The sequence below is a fragment of the Platalea leucorodia genome (assembly GCF_965183815.1).
Source record: "Platalea leucorodia genome assembly, chromosome: 2".
Taxonomy (NCBI): Eukaryota; Metazoa; Chordata; class Aves; order Pelecaniformes; family Threskiornithidae; genus Platalea; species Platalea leucorodia.
In genome coordinates, this window is record NC_138824.1 from 22,824,247 (window position 1) to 22,833,808 (window position 9,562).

General features: G+C 42.4%; 1 protein-coding gene across 4 annotated transcripts in view; it reads right to left on the reverse strand.

The window, feature by feature from the left end:
- LNX2 (ligand of numb-protein X 2) overlaps positions 1 to 9,288 on the reverse strand; it is a 61,083-nt gene extending 51,795 nt beyond the window's left edge. For 3 of the 4 annotated variants that reach the window (XM_082305109.1, XM_082305112.1, XM_082305108.1), the window contains exon 1: positions 9,164 to 9,288. The gene's annotated coding sequence lies outside the window, so the exon portion shown is untranslated. Of the gene's footprint in view, positions 1 to 4,354; positions 4,465 to 9,163 lie in introns of all 4 variants that reach the window. The other variant, XM_082305114.1, reaches the window with a different exon arrangement.
- Positions 9,289 to 9,562: the final 274 nt, after the last annotated feature.

Sequence of the window (9,562 nt, forward strand, 5' to 3'; positions counted from 1 at the left end):
GTCGGCTTCATTTGGGGCACTGCCTCAGGCACGCAATGGAGACTTACGGTGTGCACCAAGAAAAGGAGGATTTGTATATAAAATGATTTGATAATCTGAAAAAATCCCTCAGTAAACAAAGGAAGTTTACAGATAATCGTATTAAAGATTAGAGTTGTTTCAAAACAATGCAGAATGTATTCGAGAACATCTGGGAAGAAAGATGGTAGTTTTAAAAGCAAAACCTTTGGGGAAAATATTTTTCTCCCTCAAACAGAAAACAATAATTCACTTTATGAAATCCTAATCCTCTTCAATTCATGTTAAGGCAGAGCTTTTTTTCCAATATAGAGTTTTATCAATCTATTTAAATGCAATTTTACAAATAAATAATTATTGAAATATATTTAAATACAGTTTTAATATCTGATTAAATGACTGGTTATTCCACCGTTTTTTGATTGCTTCCATTTTATTTCAAATTTGAGAAGCAGGCTAATTTTAAGTCAGAAAACTGAATAAGTTTATTATTAAATAAGGATAGAACTTAACCTCTGGACTACAGAAAAACATATTGTATGATGATAGCAAAAGCAACCTGATGTCTGTGTTTTTATATGCACCTACTCATCAGCTGGAAAATCAAGAAAATAACTCCTTCTATCTTATAAATGTTATTATTTTTCCATCACTCATTTACTGTTTTCCAAACTTTTGTTGTGGGGATTTATGTGCAAATCCCCCCAATAAAACCCATAAACTGTTCATGACATTTTCTGTAATCAATGTGGATAATCAATACTATTTATATAGATCTTCTACTTAAACAACACGTTATTGAAGCTCCTCACTGCTGTAACTACTGACAGCACCAGAAGAATGAAGTTATTCCACAACTAAGAAGTAAAAGCAAAAACTACAGAATTGAACAATAGTTAAGTTGATAAAAACATATTGGATCAGATTTCTATAACGTCTTTGCCTACTGTATTTCAACTTCATTCTTCCATAAAAATGCTTAATGTTAGAGCTAGATTTGGAAGGATTTCTAAGCTAAGATCTGAAAAGAAAAAAGGAAAGAGAGCAAAAAATTGCTGAAAGAAAAGAAGTAGTACAGGGTTTGTTTTTTTCCTTTTTATACTGTCTTATTTATTTATAGATAGAAATTAATTTTATATATACACATATGTGTAAAGTAAGTTCAATGACAAGTAGAATGCCAACCAGATTTGTGCCAGCAGCAATTGAGCCCTAGCAAAGAAATCCCATGAGGGATGCTTTGCTATAAGCACATCATCATAGCTGTGGTGAATTCAGTGACTTCCTCAGGAGCAGAAGCAGGCAGAAGGACTCTCATGCCCACACAGGACCCCATGGAGTCCCCACTGCAGATTCAATTGCACAGTCAAGCTGTAGGGATGGCTAAGTAGGACTCAGCATGTGATACATCATCTGGAAAATAGCATATACGGCATAGCAACTGCTCCTAGCACATGTAGGTGCACTGTAGTGAAGTCCCTTCTCTCCTGCGTTTCAACTTAACCTGCTTAGCAGGTTTTCAGGTATACGTGACCTCACCTATATCAACACTTTAGAACAAACCATCTTCTTTATCCACAAAGTCAGTACTGCAGCTAAACCAGAAATCTTTCCTCTTTGACCCTTTGAGGGAGAAAAAAAAAAAAAAAAAAAAAAAAAAAAATCACAGCACAATGTTGACATTACCGTGTGAAGTAAGTTGCCTTCACTAAACTTGACATTTACTTAACAACAAATGACACCTGTTGGGAAATCCATATGGTTCTGATCATTTGTAGGAGGTAACATGTCAAGCTGTACCCAAAAGTTCTTCATCAAATATCATCTGCTTCATAACAGCATGACACTTAGTTATGAACATTTTCCGGCTTCACAGCTTTTCAAACTTTTCAAAATATGACTTAGGAAAGCATTACACTTCTACAGCATTCCCCTAGTTGATGGCACACATCCCTTACTGCAGAAGAAAGAACTGTAACAGTTTCATTTCACACTCCAGTAACCCAAAATTCTGCATTACCACTCACTTTAGTGTTAATTTTCCCATAGATTCTCTTTTTCTGCTTACATAGCAAGACAGCTCAGGTCAAATGCACAGACAAGCTGTGCTGCTGATTCTCCTTTTTACCACCACTGAATCACCTTCACTTTTGCTTCCCTGGAAAGTTATTTTCCCTGCAGAAAGCAGGAGAGCCGCAGTCAATAGATAAGTCAGCAGCTACTAGTTAAAATGAATTTCAAAGTGAGCAAAAAGCTCCCCACAACTAAAACCGCAAGTATTATTTATGCAGGATCATGCCCACGCTGTATAAATACACCACAACAGGTATATTTGCTGCTGTACATGCAGTGAAGCCTAATTCAGCTCGTGTCACTTCCAGCTATAGACAGAGACGTATCAGAAGCTATAGAATATAAAAATATCAGCCCTGAACAGACATGCTGAGCCATCCCCCAGATAACAGGAATAAAGAATCGTTATTTTGCCAGACAAAGTAGAAAGATACCTTTTTTTACTGGTGGTTTGAAAAAGAAACACATTTGGTGGTGGTTGTTGAATTCTTAGGAAGCTTTGTAATGTGTATGTAAAGATCTAAGTAACATACCTTTTAAAGACATTTGGATGAAATGCATGACAGATCCACAAGTACACAAACATATCTGTATTTTTAGCCTAATATAACCTGGATGAGATGAGCTTTACCTTTAGCATTTAAAAGGAATTGAAATAGTGAAGAAGCGGACCGAAATTCTGAAGGCATTCAATACTGAACGAATAGCATTTTATACTGGTTTAGTATAAGGCAGGAAACCCTGTGATTTTTAAAGCTTCACTCTTCATTAGATGCAGCAATGACAGCTTAGTAATGGACTACTTGTAAAAACAGTCCAGGAATTGACTTGTACTAATTTTTATTTAACATAAATGCAAGATCTAGCACAGACATGGAACTATTTTACAAATTCACTGCGTGATGCTTCATTAGCTTCTGTCAGTAACAATAAAACAGCTGAGAAAACCCCTCTAGAGCAAACGAGACATAAAGACAAGAAAAAGAGGCTGGACAGAGGGAAATCCTCATCAACCTGCTCCGGAAGAAGCTTGACTGAAAAAGGTTTTTAAAAGTCTAAAACACAAGTTACTTCAATTAACAGTCAGGGCAGTCCCAGGGAGCGGTGGGGTTTTGGACGCTAGCTACGGTGCACACATACTGTACCAAGGGTAGAGTTACAGCTGGATGATCACAATGGGGTTTATAGCAAACTCTTTGAACATGACCAGAAAGTTTATACAGCACGTTAGGATCTATGTGGTCTTGTGATGTATCAATCAACTTTCAGTTACAGTTATTTCAGTCTGGTTGCAAACAAATTTTAAAAAACTTGATTAAAAAAAAATATAGGAGAAAATGATGATATGGGGCACGGGAAGAGATCTGATAAAAAGAGGCAAGAACATAAGAAAGGGTGGGCTATTGGTAAATAAATGTATGAACTTGGAAGTAACAATAAGGCATCCTCTTCTGCATGAAGTGTCAATAGCTGTTACCGATTTTTTTTTTTTTTGCTATAACTTTTAACATCCAAACGTGTAGAAGCAACTTAATATGGTCCATATTTAAGTATTTAACCTATTGCAGATATTCAGTGAGCTATCCATAAGGCACATACAAATATTAACATCTCCAGTGTCCTCCTTGAAATGGGACTTGCCCTAGATGTAGGCTACCAGCCATAAGATGGACTTTGAATGTCCTGTTCTGCACAGACTGTTACTGAAGGCAGTGGAAGAACCAACTGTGTTGAAGTCAAAACGTGGTTAGCTTAAGAGCCTTGTGTGGGTTGTGGGTTTTCTTGCTGCTGTTGGTTTGGTTTTGCTGGTGTAGCAGGTAGCGATGTCAACTATGGGAATGATTTGGATGACATTGCTATACCCACAGAAAACCCCAGTATAGGCTCTGCCATAAGAGTACGTTGCTGATACAGCTCATTTCGTCTGGGGACTAATACAAGGTACGCAGACAGAAGCACATTCATGTTATGACAAAGTAAAATGCACCAACAAAGAAGTCTCACTGATACCAGCCAAGCTTTTTTTATAAATGAAGACTTTGTTCAGGAATGCCAACCAAAACTTGACAGCCAGAAAAATCACGACACACCTAGATCCTGAAATGTTGCTTTGTGTCAGAAAAAAACCCCATGGGTTGGTCCTTTCAAAGCAAACACAACATTCCTGTCGCAGAACACGACAGCTTGTCCGAGCACAATATAGCAACCACTGAAAATCGCTTTCCACAAACTGGTTTCAGTACACAAGTCAGCGACATTTTACCTCTGTTAGCTTTGCTTGAATTTCCATTTGCTTCTGTTGTGCCAAAAACCTCTGCTGCACCAGCTTTCTTTTTCCTATGTATGAACTCCGAAATGAGGATTAGCACCAATCTGAAGAACAAAGAAAGCCACAGGAAGACAAGAACTTAAAATCCTCCATCACTAGTATTTTTTGGCCTTTCAGGGCCAAAATGGTGAAAATGACACTGCATTCAGAGAGGGTTGTCTGTGGAGGAAAGCTCGGATTCAAGCAAAAATTGCATGCAAAGGAAAAAAAAAAAAATCTACATGATGAGTACCACTGCAAGAGTCAATAAAAGCATCAACATATAACAACACTGACTTGAACCCAATAATAAACTGTTTACTCCCAATTGTTTTCTGACCAGCCAGCCCCTGGGAATGCATGACGCTGGCATCCTGACACCTTCCGCTGGGCTTGTGCAACCTCTTCAGAGAAGGTCATGGGAACACCCAGTGGCAGGGCTATCTCAGGGGTTGAGGTGGGGAGCGCAGCCCACACCACACTTCAAAATCACTCCCACTGCAAAGAACATACCAATGCAGAAGCAGGTAGCTTGCCACTCATTTTTCCCCACTGTGCTGAATAATATCTGACAGCACTACACCACTCCAGGCAACCTGACCAAAAGCTGCACTTTGCCTTTCTGCAACTCCTGGGTTCCTCCCTTCGCCCAGACACATACGGGTTCTCCTTTAACATACACCACTTTCCGTTGTGCTCTATTGCTAGAAAAAAAGATAAATAAGTCATAGTTCCTTCTTATCCATTTTCTAGAACTACTTATTACTACCATTTACAACATTTTAAAACCGGATCAGTTCATACATTGGACATACTCCTTGATCAAATTGCATTTTGCTCTACAAACAAGGGTTCTTCATAAAAATTCTGTATACCCCATCAAACAGTGGTTAAGCGTGACAAATCTCTGCAACGAAATAGAAAAACACATTCTTCTCTGTGGAATGAAGGAAAAACAGCCAGGCAAAATGCAAAATCTATCCCTCCATCCCAAAGTAAACAAACTCCGCCTGGGCAGAAATTAACTTCTATATAATATTGAGCTGACACATATATAACCTCACAATTACTGTCCTACCCGATTTGGTTTGTTTTGCTGTGACGACAGCAAGAAAATTCTAGACATTCTTAACAAAATACCACAAGCCCAGAGCAACATCATAACTTGCTTACTTGAAACAAAAATGAGGTTGCAAATATTGAGCTACGTTACTCTAAGGTTCCATTTTTTAAATAAAAATAGTTCCCACTAATTGGGTGGAAAAATAGCAGAAATGCAAAACCATTTAAAATCTTGCATGTTCACAAATTACCTGATTTTATGTCAAACAACTGCATAGTTAAGCTTTTCTTTTCACCATCTAAGGCACAGCTCAGTGTGAGACACTCAGCAAGAGACTCCCCTCCTCTTCCAGCCCCCAAATTACTTGTAAAACTAATATCAATTGAAATAAGCATCTACAAGAACATAAAGGATTGACATCTATGCACAGTTGTATCAGTAAAAACACATTAGAAATAAAAGAGACACCTGCAGTATTGCAAAGCACATTGCAAGGATGAAGTCAGCTCAGGTAGAGCGCTGCAACGCAGCAGCAGGGCTGGGAGCATCTCTTTACGTGTCGGCAGCTAAACCAGCCCCCAGTCCCAAAGCAGAAGTCAGCTGCCTACATTATCTCATGCAGAATACAGAACAGTCAGTATGAAAAACCGACAGGTTCATCCCATGAACTTTGCGAACACAAATCCTGACCCTGAAAACGTTTACATGCAGGCTTAACATTAAGCCCAAGAACAAACCTACTAATTCCAAAAGAAATACTTGGGTGTTTAAAATGAAACATATGTAAGTGCAAACATCTACAGAATTGGGGCCATAAAAAACCAAAAAGCACACACCACAACATTATTATTTTTTATTGCTCCATAGACATCATGACACAACAATTACATAATTTAATACTGATATTTAAAAGAACGTTCATCTTCGAAAGGCACTACAATTTCTCAACAACAAACTCCATTGACCTAATAAAGCAATTAAGCTGCATGTGATTCAGTGGGGTCACATTAAAATTGCTTCTGCAAACCAAATCAGCAAAGAATTTTCAAATATCAGAGACAAGCTACTGCTGTATCAAATAGGCAACCGGTTTCCTCTAGTGCCTTTTACACCAGGGAGCATTTTAACACTGAATGAATGCTGTTTTCTTATTAGTTACAGCTCTTAATATCTAATAGCTCTTTAAATAAGCAGCATCTTGCTGATTTATGACATTAATTTATATTAATCCAATGTCTAGTACACATCATATCCTTATACATTTCACTTTGATATTGTTAGTATCACTTCTTCACAGTTGCTTTCAACTATATTAAGACATTTTTAAGAGGACAGAAAAATGGGATAAAAAAAGAGGGGGATATTTTGAAGTGTTTCCAAGTAGACAGTTGTAACTAGAAGAAGTGTTTCCAAGTAGACAGTTTTAACTAGAAGCTAACAAACTTCTACTGGTTTTCAGTGATACAGGCCCATAAATATATACCAAGATCAAGACTGACAGGCTGTTCAGTGCAGGTAAAGTCTTACAAAAAAACAAAGTTTCACCGAGGTCATCAGTGCTTCCACGAGAGCAGACTCCAAACAAATGCCAAAGCTTGCAACGTCAAAGCCAATGTTTTTGTAATTACCCATGACAGGTTTTAGTAATCTCATTTTTTAAGCTAACCTGTCTCAAGAGAACAGTACTTTTCCACCCAATCACCAGCTTCCATTCCTCTTGCCAAGTTTCATCCCTAAATTGTACCTTGATTTTTTTTTTTTTTTTAAAATAGAAGATTCGAGTCCTGTGTTAGGAAATCATGCTGTGTTTGCAAATCTCAGACCTGAGTCCAAGGCCCTGGGCTATCTCTTGCTGAAGTCACTAGGCAGAGTTAAGGGTCACTACAGTTAGAAATTCAGGACTGAAAACACTGATTGTCAAATTATGCTTTCTTTTTTTTTCCTAATATCCAGAGATTTTAGAATTGTAATAATACAAGCACTTTAAAACATAGCATTGCATACTTTTTTTAACAACAAAAAAAAAAAATCTAATTGAGCACAATGGTGTTCTTTGCAGCCTGCTGAATTTGGAGTTAATCATTTTATATAGTATTGTGTCCAGGAAGGAGGATTCCTCCCTCAGTGAGCTGATCATTTTTAAAAAAAAAAAAAAAAAAAAAAAAAAAAAAAAGAAGAGTAAATGATAAAGGACCCTATTAAGTCTTATGGTTCTAGCAAGTACGCTGACATACCTTGTTTCCATTTTGAGGAAATCTGTTTTAATAAAGTCAGGACAGCATATGGTACTAACATGTTTATTTTCCAAGTGGTAGGGACACTAACTGAAACCATCTGATGTTTCTTCCTAAGCCTCCTTGATCTGCTGCTGGATTGCAGCTTAGAATAAAGCATCGCGAAGCCAAAAGGAATTGGGTAAAGGAACAAAAAAAAAAAAAAAAAATATCAGTAATTCAAAGTGTTTATTTAATGAGAGCCTAGCTCAGAACAGTTTCTCTTTTGAACAGAAGCTCAAATGCACTTAAGATTCGGAATTTATTTCCAGAGACTACCAAACGTATCTCAAAGCTAATCCCTAACAGACATTTTTTACTTTGCACACAGGGACAAAAACAAACCCACAATATCATGTAATTAAAAAAGGAATTAAATGAAGCTCAGAAGTCCTTAATAGCGGATTTCTACAGAAGCAAACAATCAACACTATGCATTAGGAACGTGGTAAGAAAAGTCACAAGGGACTGTCAGATTTGTCACTATCACAGCTCCAGCAACTGTTTTCTCAATTAGTTGACCGAGTACTAATATTCTGTCAAGAGCAATGATAATTTTAAAAGTATGCCTTGTTAAAGTTTGAAAGACACGAGGTTTTAAGTATTCAAACCACGTTTTCGGTGATAAGAGCTAACAAACGGGGGAAAAACGGAGAGCCTGGGTCAGAGCACTAGAGTTAACGTTTTGAAATAGCTGCCAAGTACCCACAGGCTTCAGGGACATTTCAGATACAGCTCTGATTTCCTCTGGCGCAGCTGTAAAACACATAACCTGAAACCCGCTCCTGCAGCAGGGGTTTGCTCGCAGCTGTTCTTCTGCCTCCCCCGCACGCAGCAATCCGACTCCTTTTCAGGCAGCAGCTTCTTTAATGAAGCTACGCGGGAGCAGCATCGGTGCATGCAGGGACCCCAAAAACCAGGCGCCGCCGGAGCCGGTCCCCAGCGCCTGAGCCCGCAGCTCAGCTCCGCGGAGCCGCGCTCTGGCTGCGGGCGCGGCCGCCGCTCCGCTCCGGCGGGCGCAGACCCGCGGCGGGCCGCCCAGCGGGCAGCGGCACCCGCTCCCCCGGGGAGACCGGGAGGAAACCCCGCTCCTCCCGGGCGAGGGCAGGGCCGGGCCGCGCCGCCCGGGCCGGGGCTCCGGGGCGGGGGACCCCGCTCGCAGGCGCACACGCCTCAGCCCCGCACGGCGGCTCCCGGGCCCCAGCCCCTCTCCCGTACTTGTTGCCCCCCGCAGGGCGGCCCAACCCGGCGGCCGCAGCAGGCCCGGCCCCGCCGCTCCCGCGGGGAGCCCCCCGCCGCCGCTGCCGCGGTCGAGGCGGGGGCGGGGGGGCGCGGCCGCCGCCCCGCCCGGGGGCCCTCCCGCCGCCGCCGCCGGCTGAGGGGAGGCTGAGCCGCCCGGCGCCGCGGCGGGGCAGCGAAGTTACTCACCGCCGCCGGCTCCGCGCCGCGCTCTCCTCAGCCGCCGCCGCGCCCCTCAGCCGAGCCGGCTGCGCCCGCCCGCCCTCCCGCCTGGCGGGAGGCAAACTCCGGGCAGCACTTGGCGGAGCGCGTCTCCGCCGGGCCGGGCCGGTGCTCCCGCCTCCGCCCCCCGCCCCGGGCAGCGGCGCGGCCCAAGTGACAGCCGCGCTCCGCCACTCCGGCGGCAGCCCGGGGCGCGGGGCCGGGCGGCGGGGCGCGCCGCAGCCTATGGGAGCGGGGCCGGGGCGGGCCGCGGCGGAGCCCGGGGCCGGGGTGTCCCCGCCACTCGCCTGATCGCAGCCCGCCGCGGGGGGCCGGAGGCGGCGGGCGGGGCCGGGGCGGAGGAGGGGCCGGCGGGGGAAGCTGCCG